Source organism: Ursus americanus, chromosome 20 (assembly GCF_024610735.1).
Source record: "Ursus americanus isolate L20-20 chromosome 20, mUrsAme1.1.p, whole genome shotgun sequence".
In the NCBI taxonomy this organism is placed as follows: domain Eukaryota; kingdom Metazoa; phylum Chordata; class Mammalia; order Carnivora; family Ursidae; genus Ursus; species Ursus americanus.
Window position 1 is genome coordinate 45202398 of NC_142146.1, and position 13066 is coordinate 45215463.

Here is a 13066-nt window from a genome sequence, read left to right on the forward strand (position 1 = left end):
TTTATATGATTTCTCTGTGAACACCTTAGTAACTCAAAGCAAAATGTTACTTCATATTAAGAAATTGGAGAAGGGACAAGACCAAGGTATAAAAATAGTAGTCATTGTTTAATCCTGTTGATCAACTTTAACATCGAGCTTGCTTGCTAGATTCCCTAGACCTGCCTGCATTACTGCTTTGTAAACTCCTAAAACAGTTTTTCTCATAGAAATGTTATATAAATTTTGTTTTTAACTTTTTAAAATATAGAATGAAGTCTGAAGAGTTCATTTATAGCAAAAGATAATTTGGTTTATCTTTCTGCTTAACACATTTTAAGTAGTATATGCTCTGTTCAGTTATTTTGCTGAATATTTATTAGCTCTCCATCATTCTGTGTTTAATTAATAGAACAAGCACAAATGCTGTTTTAAAAATTCACACAAAGCTTTGTTAGATTCTTTTAACTCTGCCTGGCGTTGCATTTGTGTCCCCTGGCATAGTTTGGATACTACTCATGGACCTAACTCCATCTCTTTCATTAGAAAAGAGTATTGCTAAGTGCATGTACCTGTCATGTTAAGACATGGTTTACATTGCCTACAAACGGTAACAGTCTTTTAATTCTTAGGCTTGATTTGTTTGTGTGTCACTCTAAAGAGATTTTCTAACAAAGTATCTTTTCATTGATATGTTCCTTAACCGAAAATGTTTTAAAATAGTTACTTGTAGAGCAAGAAGTTCTAAAATTTATAGTACAGTGTTTATAATTTCAATTTTGAAATTGTTTAGCAGTATGAAAGTAAATTAAGACATAATTGTAAATTGTGGCATGAAGCAAACATAAATGCTCAGTCATTCAAATGGCTTATCTGATGTAGCCAGGGTGAGTACTTTGGGTTGTACTTTATACTTTTCCATTAGAAAAAGGAAAAATAGCATTCTGTTGAGAAATGTAACAAGAATAGTTTTAGTCATGGTAATTTATTTCAAATAGCTAAGTTTTGTAAGCTACCCTGATATCAGTATGAATAAGAGCTATTATTTTCATCAGAACAACGTAGAAAGGTGTGAGCTTTATTTTTTATAATTTTGACTTAACATTAAAAGTTTTCTTTTGTTTCATTATAAAACAACCACAGAAGTTGCCTACTCATCGTTTGTTGTTACAGCTAAATACTTATCTGTTTTCTTTTTTAGATACAGAAATATTTAAGGTATCAGAAATGAGGCAAGTTGCTGTATCTGTAGTTTCTCATGGGTTGAAAGTATTTTCTCTGCTCTTCTCCTTGAAGCCTGTGTCCAGAGCCAAAGCCAAACTGTACTCAGAATTTAAATTCTAGATCAGCCATTCTTCGCTGCAGGTTGGACCTTTGGTACTAAAGTGACAGGTCCAACCCAGTAGCAGTGGCTTCCTTTTAACTTTGCAACTAGCTTATTAAATTTTCAGTTGAGGGGCGCTAGCTCAGTTGGTGGAACATGTAGATCTCGGGGTCGTGAGTTTAAGCCCCATGTTGGGTTTAGAGATTACTTAAAATAAAACTTAAAAAAAAAAATTTATTTCAGGGGCGCCTGGGTAGCGCAGTCGTTAAGCGTCTGCCTTCAGCTCAGGGCGTGATCCCGGCGTTCCGGGATCGAGTCCCAGTCCATCGGGCTCCTCCGCTGGGAGCCTGCTTCTTCCTCTCCCACTCCCCTGCTGTGTTCCCTCTCTCGCTGGCTGTCTCTCTGTCAAATAAATAAATAAAATCTTTTAAAAAAAATTTATTTCAATTGATAAGAGCAGTAAGCTAGCTTTATTAGTTCTAACTGTATGACCTCAGTTGGCAAATATCTGCAGACTTTTTAGTAGGTGTATTAGCAAATAAAGTATTACGGGAGTATACATTCTTTTTCATTGCAGATGGGGTTGAAGATTTATGTGTGTTAAGCTTTAAAAAATATTAAATATAACTTCTCCTGACCATATTTGTGTTAGATTTCACCAAATTGCCTTGTTCATTTTTTTTTACTATTATAAATTATGGATTTTTAAAACAGTTTTATTAATTTGGCAAATAAGTATTTTGCAGGGGTGATTCTATTAAACAGAACCATTCAGGAGTTTAAGGGACTGTAAATCCCTTACAGTATCTACATAGTTTGAGGTATAAAATTGCTTATCAGTATTAACAGATACCATATTTCAGGCTCATTTATGAAATCTTGGAACTCATTTTCAGTAGAGACAGCTTTGAAGCCCTGTGCCAGTTTTCATTAAACCTGCCCCAAGTAGCTGAAGATCCTTGGTTTTGCCTTACTTGAAAGCCTGGAATCTTTTATTTTTTCCAGGATTCTTTTTGCAGAGTATCTTTTAATCAAAATACAAGTAATTAATATACCTTTCCTCACATCGACTCAGAGTTCCCTAATGGCCCCTTTGTTTCCTTCTCTATTTAAATTAGAATTAGCAAATTGAGAAGCTTTTCACCCATTTGCCTCTGCCTGTATTTGGAAATTCTTTTTCCATTGATAGCCAATGCTTTATTCAGTTATTGTACTGAAGTTTAAGCTACTGTCAAGCCTTTCTTTCCTTTTTCCTATAGGTGCTATCATTGTTCTCTGTCTTCCCCATTTGTCATTTGCAGAGTACTCAGGGAATCAAGCTGAAACCATTGCCCAATATAAGGACAATTGATACTGGCAGCTCAAAAATAATACAGCCCTTTCTTAGGAAGTGCAGAATGTTTGCATCGACTCTTTATTAAAATGAATAATGTAGTTTCCGTAATTAGCTTTCTGGAGATATCTTACTGTAGGGATACTTAGTGATATTCTACCTATTGGCATTTCAGAATAGTAACTTTAAATTTTGACTGTCTACTTTTCTTCTTTAAAGAACAGTTCTGAACTTAATTATTGGCATTGCTTTGTTACATTGACAAAATTAGTTTAGAAACTTCGTTTACTGATCACTGGGGAACAGGCTCTTGTTGGGAGTCCTTTGCGAAAAAGCTGAGGGTAAGAATTTATAGCAAACAAATTTACCCTCTCGTATATATCAGTTCAGTAAGGTAAAGGAGCACTAGGGAGGAAGAAACTTTTGCTCAGGTAGACTAAAGGAGGAAATCAGATAGCTTGTCAGGATATAAACTTCATTGATAAACACGTACAGTCTTTCTGCCTTAATAAAGAAAATGCATAAATGTAGTTAACAGATGAGAGTAACATTTGCTAGGTGCACTATCCCTAGGAGTTGGCTTGTCCTTCCTTATGATAGCACCAATATTTAAAGAGAAATGAATAAGGAAAGTAGTAGTGGCCACGTGGGTTATTAGCTTAAAATGAATGTCTGAGTTTATGGTCTTTTTACTACTTACCTGATTTCAGTTAAATTGTTTTGTCTTTTATAGTGATTATTCACTTACGTCTATTTACATCTAGTTTAAAAATTATTGGATTTTAAAAAGTTCTTGTTTAAATCAAGTATTTTGTGTTAGAAAACAGGTATTCAGTATTTCCTATCATTGCTTTTATGAGATTTCATTTTTGAAGTTAAGAGTAAATCAGAAATAAGCTGCTTGTATGAGATAATTTGTTTTGTTTTATTCATCCTTCAAGAAGCTTGGGTACATCATTAACACCCACCAGTACTTGCTAACCCAGATGGTAAAACTCAGGTTTCAGAACTTAGCTAATCTAGTTTTTGAATGCTCAGTAATAAGACGTTTTAAAAATCTTTTTATTAAAGTATAATTTGTATTAGAAAGGTGTACCATTCATAAATGTACAGCTCAAACTGAACGTACCTATGTAACCAGGAACCCAGATGAAGACACAAAATATTGTAAGCTCCTTAATTTGTGTCTGTGTTCTTTCACCCAATGTTTGAGATTCATCTGTATGGCTCTGCACAGTTGTAGATCTGAACTATAGTTGACTTGAACAATGTGGGGGTTAAGGGCACTGACACCACCCATCCCCCTACACAGTTGAAAATCCATGTACAACTTTTGACTCCCCCAAAACTTAACTGCCTATAGCCTACGGTTGACTGGAAGCTTTACTAATAAAATAAGCAATCCATTAACACATATTTTGTATATGTATTATATATTGTATTCTTACAAATTAAGCTAGAGAAAAGAAAAATTTACTAAAATCACAAAAGAAAATACATTTTAGTACTGTAAAAAAATTCATGTATGTTGAATCACTCTCTTGACTATGTTTACACATGAAACTAAATAACTGTCAACTGTACATCAATGAAGATAAATAAAATCTTTATTTATCTGTACCTGTGCAGTTCAAACCTGTGTTATTAAAGGGTCAGCAGTACATAATTTCTTAAGAATCACCATAGTGAGTTACTTGTTGGGAGACTGTTACTAGTCAAATATTCTCTCCTTATTAGGTAGATGATCTCTACTTATTAGAAGTACCTTGAGGATATGAACCTGAACTATTTTTTAAGCACCCCAAATATATTCTCTAATAATTTGTACTTAGTACTTACATAATTTATTATGTGATTACTTTCGGCCTATTTCAGTTACCGATACCCAGTAGAGGATAATCAGACATGAAATTAGAGGACAAAGTTTTAGTGACCTGTCAACTTTTAGGACTGGATCTCAGATTTATATAAAATCCTAAGGACATGCTAATAAAATGTTCAGTCTTTAAAACAGGAAGTTTTAGCTATTATTGGATGTTAGCATTTATAAATTTAACAGTCTGAAACGTGAAGAAATTGAGGAATTGACGGAACTTTATGTAAATTCAGGAACGTTGACATTTCAGTTAAATAGGTAGAGTAAAAAATACCTGGATGTATTAGTTGCCTGCGTTTTACAATGTTTATTAGAAAGTGACAGGCCCGTCACAAAGGCTAATGTAATTTTAGGCCATCTTTTTATAACTAGAAAAAAACAGGAAAAGATGGTTACAGACCTGTTGTACTCCATTGCTATAGGATAGTTACTCTAAATACAAAGGTAACTAGAAACTACTTTCTTTATACTCTATCTGAATAGCCAGGGGCGTGTTTCAAGAGAGGCTGAGCTTGCTTTCTGCAAGTAGATACATCCCTGCAAAATAGTCTTGCCATCACTACAAATTAATATTAATACAATTAATAACTCTCTTCCTGGCTCTGTCAAGGATGTTGACCTTGAATGAAGTTTAAAGCCAATGACTTAAAATCCCTATTCTGTAGAGTTTTATTCCCCCCACTTAGTTCTAAATGAGAAAGAAGAGGTTAGCACTGGAATTGAGCTCCTTCTGCTGTCATTGTCCGTGATTATCAGAAAACCTGAAAGGGGTGCTTGGGTGGCTTAGTCGGTTAAGTGATTCAATCTCAGCTCAGGTCTTCATCTCAGCGTTGTGAGTTAATGCTGGGCATGGAGCCTACTTAAAAGAAAACCTCAAAGAGCTGTGTATTTGCTTAAGGAATGGAAGACTAGCAAACTATTAGGAAAGAATCCCATATCAGAGGCAATTAAGTGGTGGTCACAATAGGGAAACCAATGAGCTGGGTCTTGATATGGAAGAAGATAGGTAAGAACATCATCACAGGACTGAAAGTGATAACTGTCATTAAAATTCAAACATTTTACATCTCTCAAGTACAGCTGGAGGTATTGGTCAAAGCTTCTTTAGGAAGTGACTTTTTGCGTTGGAACCTGAAAGGTGGGTAGAATTTGGTCATACAGAGTTAAAGACCTGAGGGAAAGGGAGAATTGCAATTAGGAATACAGTGAGCCACTGTGAAAGTACAGGGCATATGTGATAAGGATGGTTAAATTTGGTGCACAAATCATTTGAAGACAACAGAGAAGAGCTATTGGATTGGACAGAGACCAAAGATAATAGAAAGGTAATGAAGGCCTGAATGAGGCAATGGAGAGGAAGAAAGAATAGTTACCAGAAGGTTGGAATTACACGATGATGTAACACAAGGAATATGATAGGAAAGCAGTAAAATTTGACTCTGAAGTCTCAAACCTAATTGAGGAAATGGTGGTACCATTAGGAAGTATTAGTGAAAGAATTGGTTTGGAAAAGTGAAAATAATAGTGAGTTTCTGGTTTTAGCTACTTTTGGATGAGTGAGCTGGTGGAAAGTCAAGGTAGAAATACTCAAGGTAGGGGCGCCTGGGTAGTGCAGTCGTTAAGCATCTGCCTTCGGCTCAGGGCGTGATCCCGGCGTTCCGGGATCGAGTCCCACATCGGGCTCCTCGGCTAGGAGCCTGCTTCTTCCTCTCCCACTCCCCCTGCTTGTGTTCCCTCTCTCGCTGGCTGTCTCTCTGTCACATAAATAAATAAAAAATCTTAAAAAAAAAAAAAAAAAAGAAATACTCAAGGTACAACTGGAGCTTCAGACACACAGCTTGTTAGAGAAGCTAAGGCTAGAAGAGATTGAAGACCATTTACTTGTTTCTTTATTATTATTATTATTATTATTATTTTAGAGTTTAAGCTTTAGGAAAGGCTGAGGTTGCCGAGAGTGAGCAGAGTAGAGTAAGAAGGTCAAACCAGGCTCTTGGGAAACACTATCTACTTTTAGAGAACAGGAGAAGCCTTGAAGAGGATAAGTGATCTTAGACCCTAGAAGATTCTGAGAATATTATTTACTAACCAAAAAGAAGGGGAAATGTTTGAACCCCTATTTTGAAAAAAATTTCAAATTCACAGAAAAATTACAAGAATAATGAAAAGCTTCAATAATCTTATGGATATTGAACATTAACATTTTGTCATACTTGCTTTATTATCCTAACATATTATTTAAGAGCCATTTAAGAGTAAGTTGCAGATATCCTGTCCATTTGGCCCAAAAATAACTTTTAGCATATGTTGCCTAAGAAGATTCTGTTAATGTAACAGTAGTTTAATTAGCAAATTCAGGTTTGATATACTGTTACCTAATATGTAATATACAGTTTATATTCAGATTTTGCAGTTGTCTTTGCAGTAATGTCTTTCATGACCATTTTTTACCTCATCCAAGAGACAATACAAGATCACACATTACATTTAATTATCAAACACCTGTCTTTTTTCCTTCTGTCATATATAAATAAATACTTTTCTTGTATTAGTCTTCTGTAGGACTGTTTAAAGTTTAAATTAGAGTAGACTTAAAGTCTGTATTATAAGGGGTGGGGAAGGGAGATAGGCAAGATGCCTAAAATTCAGCTGAAAGAACTATTGAGGCTGGAAAAATGTTATGAGGATGTCTTTTATTTCTCAGAGTTTGGGAGGTGCGGATGATGGCAAGAGAAGGAGGCCGTGTGGATATTAATGTGGGTGTGTCTCTTAGAACAGAAATTGAAGTGTATTCATGTACCAATTTTTGTCTGTATGTGATTTTTACATGTATGTATGAAGTTGGGATTCTAATTATCTGGAATTGGAAAGAGTAGTATAATTTGAAGACCTTTATAGTCACCTCTTGGGTTTACAAATTATGTAATTGCCATCCTTTATATTCTGTTGTATCCTCCTAGTTCTATTCTGATAGTTAAGGTTGATTATCTACTGCCAGATTTTTAACCATAGATCTGCATCTCATTGTTTGATGCGGTGTTTTAGTGGATCCTAAGCATTTCTTCTCTTAGCTTTGCTATGGCAAGTTGAAATGGGACACCTGACATGCTGACATTATTTTCATCACATAACCAGATTTCAGAATTGATAAAGAGAAATTATTGACAGCTCATCCATTATATGCTTCTGCTCATGTGTTTACCACCTTCTTTAGTTAGTAAATTTTCTTTACATGAGTCATCACAGCCTACTCTGAAAAGTCATGGTAATTATTTTCAGGGTGAAATTTGAGAAACAGTTGAAATAGGTGAAAATAGTTGGTAAGGTCTTGTTGTTGTTGTTGTTAATTTATTTTTGCCTTTCACCAGAATAGTTTTAAGTAAACCAGACCTTTGACTAGGACAGAAACTTGTATGTGTGAATTAGTGTGTAAACTAATTTGCTAAACCCAATTTATTTTTTTCTGCAGAATCTAGAACTCTGTAGAAAAGCTTTTTAAGAAAAGAACTCCTACTGACCTTGTTCAGATGAGAAGGATATTTAAATATATAGCCTGAAGTTGTTGAACCAGAACAAACATAACATCTGTTTTGTTTTATTTTCCTTCCAGTCTTCAACAATTAAAAAATTTAAACTCACACTTCTTTGAGTGTATTTAAACCTGCAGATAGTTTGGCAACCTTTTGGGAAGAAAGAAATATTTAGAATTATTTTATTTTTTTGTTTCATTAATTCGGGTTGGAACGTAGATGAGAAATGACTGACTATATTCTAGTTGGCATTCTCTGTGTGTGTGCATGTGTGCACTTGTACTAATATTCTAAATCACTCAAATCAAGATATATATTAGATTTTTGTGATCATGATATAAAGCATTTAAATGCATTAGCTTACCCAAAATTAGCTTCTCCGTTTAGGTTTTGGTTAACTACGTCTAAAACATTTTCATATTTGACAGAAATAAATTTAAACAGGTGGTAGTAATTTAGAATACATGTATTCATTGATATATATCTTTAAGAAATAGCATTTTTATGCCATTTTGTTTCCTACTTGTTTCCAAAGTTTAAAGGTCTTGGTTGTAAATAACAAAGGTTTGGAAGGTGCTCCTTGTATTTTTTTTTTCTTCAGTTTTTAATTGTGGTATTTGGCCCAGAAATAGTGTTGCATGTAACTTGTGTCTTGGAAACCAAAAATGTATCTTACTACTTATCTACCTGGTGGTATGTTAAGATAAAGAATGGATTCTTTCCTTAGGTCTACACACTATTTGAAGGGTAACGAGGGAAAAGAGCTGTATTGTGTGACTAATCCCACTCCTTCTGTTCACAGTGACTATTAACTATTGATCTTCAGAAAGTTTATTTGCAGCATCTGTTTCTGTTTTAGATATTGCTAAGTTAGTGCAGAAAACGTTGCTAAATGTATCTGGAAAAGTCATACGTGCTTTGTTTCAATAAAGGAGATAATATTTTTTTTTTTAAAGATTTTATTTATTTATTTGACAGAGACAGCCAGCGAGAGAGGGAACACAGGCAGGGGGAGTGGGAGAGGAAGAAGCAGGCTCCCAGTGGATGAGCCTGATGTGGGGCTCGATCCCAGGACTCTGGGATCACGCCCTGAGCCAAAGGCAGACGCTTAACGACTGAGCCACCCAGGCGCCCCAGGAAATAATAATTCTTAAAAGCATAGTATGTGATGCTACTGGAATGGTCATACATGCTTTGTTTCAATAAAGGAGATAATAACTCTTAAAAGCATAGTATGTGACGCTGTCTTTAAGAGTAGTTATATTTCTTAATGTTAGCTGTTCTTAGTAAAAGTTCAGTCAGATATCCAGCTTTCTATTAAGAAAGCCTGTCAGTCCTTACCACATATGTATTTGAGTAATAGTAACTGGCTTCCACCTACTCTGTTTTTTCCATTTTTGTCTTCTGTCCCAACCCTCGATTTCTATTTCTTTTAATACTCTATATGCTGTTTCCACTCCTTTTGAAAGAATAAGGATTAAAATCATTTGTGAATGAACATGATCTATTAAAATATCAATAACCTGTCTTGTTAGGGGTATTTTCCAAAGCTGTATAAATGAAATTTTTTAAGCCATATATTTTGCATTTCTTCCACTGATAGGCACATTTGATATGATGCATAACATGCTAAACACCTTTTATTATATTTCTCATACTTAGTTTTTAACATAGCTAATCATCTTAAATTGTATCTTGGCTCATCCATAATTGTGTATGTCTTTTTATATGTGAATTTCTTAGAACACATTGTCTTTTCAGTGTTCTTATTCTAGTAGATACGTTTGGACTAATTTTTTTTTCCGTAAGCTTATCTTTGATATTCCTAGCCTCATTTCCCCAATATGTAATCTATGGAAAGACTATACGTAATTTATTGGGAGCATACAGGGTTTCCCCATTTCTCCTTTTTCTCCTTTTAAAAAAATAAGCATTTCTGACATTTAGGGAAGCAAGCATTGATTTATCAAGTCTAAGATTCTTCAAAACAGTGTACTGAACTTTTTGAAAGGTGGTTTACACTTGAAGTTTGTGTCAAACAAAGCTAAGCACATTCATTCAAATAGCAGGTTCCTTTAGGAACTCTTGTAGGTTTGTTTGATTTCCCATATCAGTTTTCAGGTGACCTGGAAATTGCAGATCATCCACGTTTTTTGCCCCTGTGCTCTTTGTTCTATCAGTATAAATTTGCCATAAAATTAGCTAAATAATGGTAAACTTAAGCCTAGTTTTTGCTGGACTATACCATACGACTTTAGTAGCTCATTCTCAAGTAGGATTTTTCCTCCTCACAAATTAAAGAATGGAATGATAATATGGGAAATGTTCAGGATTTGTTTTTGATGGCAATCTTGCCAGAGATTGGAGATTATGATTGATATATTAGAATAAGTTTCTAAATATTCATTTTGGGGAGAATTCTAATTTTAAATTAAAATTTTAAGAATATCTAATTAATCCTGTGTTCATCTACAAACACTTCAGTTACCCACTTTTATTTCAAATTTTTAATAAAGATTTCCTACATGTTCGAATTTAGTTATTGAAACCCTTCAAAGGTAACCCCTATACTTGGCAGCAACTAATTTTGAAAATGCATGATGGAGAAAAATCTGATAATGGAAGTTTTGTATTTTTAAATGTAGTACAGCTCTTAAGTCCTAAATTTACCATGTATTTGTATAATGCACACACCCTTTAAAAATTTTCTCTGTAAAGTTCATAGGAAAATAACTAAATTTGCTTTATGTGACTGGTTTTAATTCTGTATTCCAGAGGCTTTCCAGGCATTTGTCGTAACAGTGCTTATTGTTGACAGGCCCTTTAACAGAGGGTCAGGTAGTCTGCCCTTCAGATGGCCAGTTCATCAAAGCCTGCACAGACAAGTCAAATTACCAGCATTACAGATACATATATTTCAGGAAGCATATACACTGCTACATATGGCTGGGTTTTGTATCTTCTCATGGGACTTGGCCCATGAACGAGTAAATAATCCAAATAATTTTTTTAAATATGGTAGTATTTTGGTTGATAGGAGACAAGAGTTGCATAAAAACTTGCTAAAAATGTTTTGGTAATATGTTGATGAAATGACCACAACTTTAAACGACTACTTATCCTCATCAGTATGGGTTTTTACCTTCACCAGGTGATTACATTATAAGGCTGTGCTTTGACAAAAGATAGTAAAGTTGTATGATTTTATTGAAGTCAAATGTGTTGTGAGATTACATTTGGAAAGATTACATTTGTAAGTCGGAAAAAATCCTCATTGAGATTGTGTGGGAGACTTTTAAAGACCATGTGTAATAGAAAAATTCCATTAACTAGCATAATTCCAACCCCCTGTATTTCCAGTCTTATATTTCTGGAGATGGCTACAGAGTTTCCTTACAATGCTGTCTTTGAGTTTTCTATAGCTTTGCATTTATTGATCTTCCTCAGTAATGGCTTCCTTTCCTCCCCTTGCCCCATTATGCCATTTTATTTAGGGGGTTAATTCAGGCAAAGATATGCCCATAAATATGTGGGTTGCCTTTTCTGTGGATTATTGACAATTAAAAATAGAAATGAGTATTTATACTGCACAGAAAATGTTACTAATATTACCCATCAACAACTAAAGTAGATGCCCAATTGAAAGCTTTCTTGTAAAAATTTAATAAATGTAAGATTATTCTTAATGAAGTAATTTTTACCATTATTAAATATTCCTACCCCTAATTTTGTTCTTTGCCCGTACACAAATAAGCTGTAGGACCACTTCTGAACAGGATACATTGTTATGTCTGTTATATAAAATGCATAATAAAATTTTATTCTTTTCATCATGTTGTCTAATTTTAAAATTGGGGGGTGGTAGAGACAGACTAGGATTTAGGTATAAAAATTGAATGCTGTCTTGAGCATTTAAATGATCAGTATGGATTTTTACTGATCCATCCACCTGTGTTAGAAGTCTAGAAATTCATATGGATGTGAACCAGATAATAGACTCAAGTGCCATTCTATAGGACTACAGAACTGTCTGTAGCATGTTATGGTGTTAAATCATAATTTCTGGATCATGATCTTAAACCTTTAATTGGTTCCATTTCTCCTTGAGTCTTTACTAACAAGTATTCCTGATGGCCTGAAAGTCCATGTTGACATTTACAGTTTGAAGTATCCAGATTAAATATGAAATTATTTTACATTAAAAAAATACTTAAGTACAAAATATCAGTTGTGTAATCATGGTAAAACATAAAACTTTGCTATAAAAGATTTTTAAAGGCTATTTGATTAAAACACTTATTTACTTAAACTCTTTGCTAGAATTTTTTTTAGAATTCAGCATCGGAGGAGGAATGTGACATAATAATGATCGAAAGCCGAAAGTTTAAAAGTTGTGATGCCCTCACATGGTTGGAGGGTTATTCTAGCTTCTAAGGACTGAATGTTGTCCACAAGAGTGTCTCATCAGGTCATAAATTGGTAAGACTTAATGGATTAGATTTTATGTATTATACCTGATGTTATTGTATTGAGATGAATATTTATGAACAAAATGAGCACATTGTATAACTGAGTATAGTATTAAATATAAGTTCAAACTTGGAATTTTAAATACTTGGGAGTATGTAATCCTTTCAAAATTTCATGAGGCTGAAGGCCATATCTTTGCAGTGGTGTTTAATAAACAATCAGTTTAAAAAATAGAGACATCCTGTGTTACATAAACATTATTTAAATATTGCTATGGCATCGGCTATAGATGCTTACAGTGTAGTTAAGAGCCCCAAATACTTTCTAGTTATATCACAGGAGATACTTGAGAACTAATATGTTAATCTTTTATTTAAAAAAAAAAACCCTTGCATCCATTTTCTTCATAAAATATAGTTTAAATTACTTTGCTTTTGGGATTTTATTTTTCTTCTAGATGTCTGTAAAAATAAAGCCAGGAAAATTTTCTCAATTCTTACCTTGAGAACCAATATCAAATGAAAATCATATACTAGAAGTCAATAATAGACTTTTTT

The 13066-nt window shown here is 33.9% G+C and overlaps 1 protein-coding gene across 3 annotated transcripts in view; it reads left to right on the forward strand.

The window, feature by feature from the left end:
• Positions 1 to 13066, forward strand: part of TSC22D2 (TSC22 domain family member 2) — a 49498-nt gene that overhangs the window by 15201 nt on the left and 21231 nt on the right. Inside the window, exon 2 of one of the 3 annotated variants that reach the window (XR_006782461.2) lies at positions 12360 to 12518. The exons of the other annotated variants lie outside the window; for them this stretch is intronic. The gene's annotated coding sequence lies outside the window, so the exon portion shown is untranslated. The remainder of the gene's footprint in view (positions 1 to 12359; positions 12519 to 13066) is intronic. 3 annotated transcript variants of the gene reach the window in all.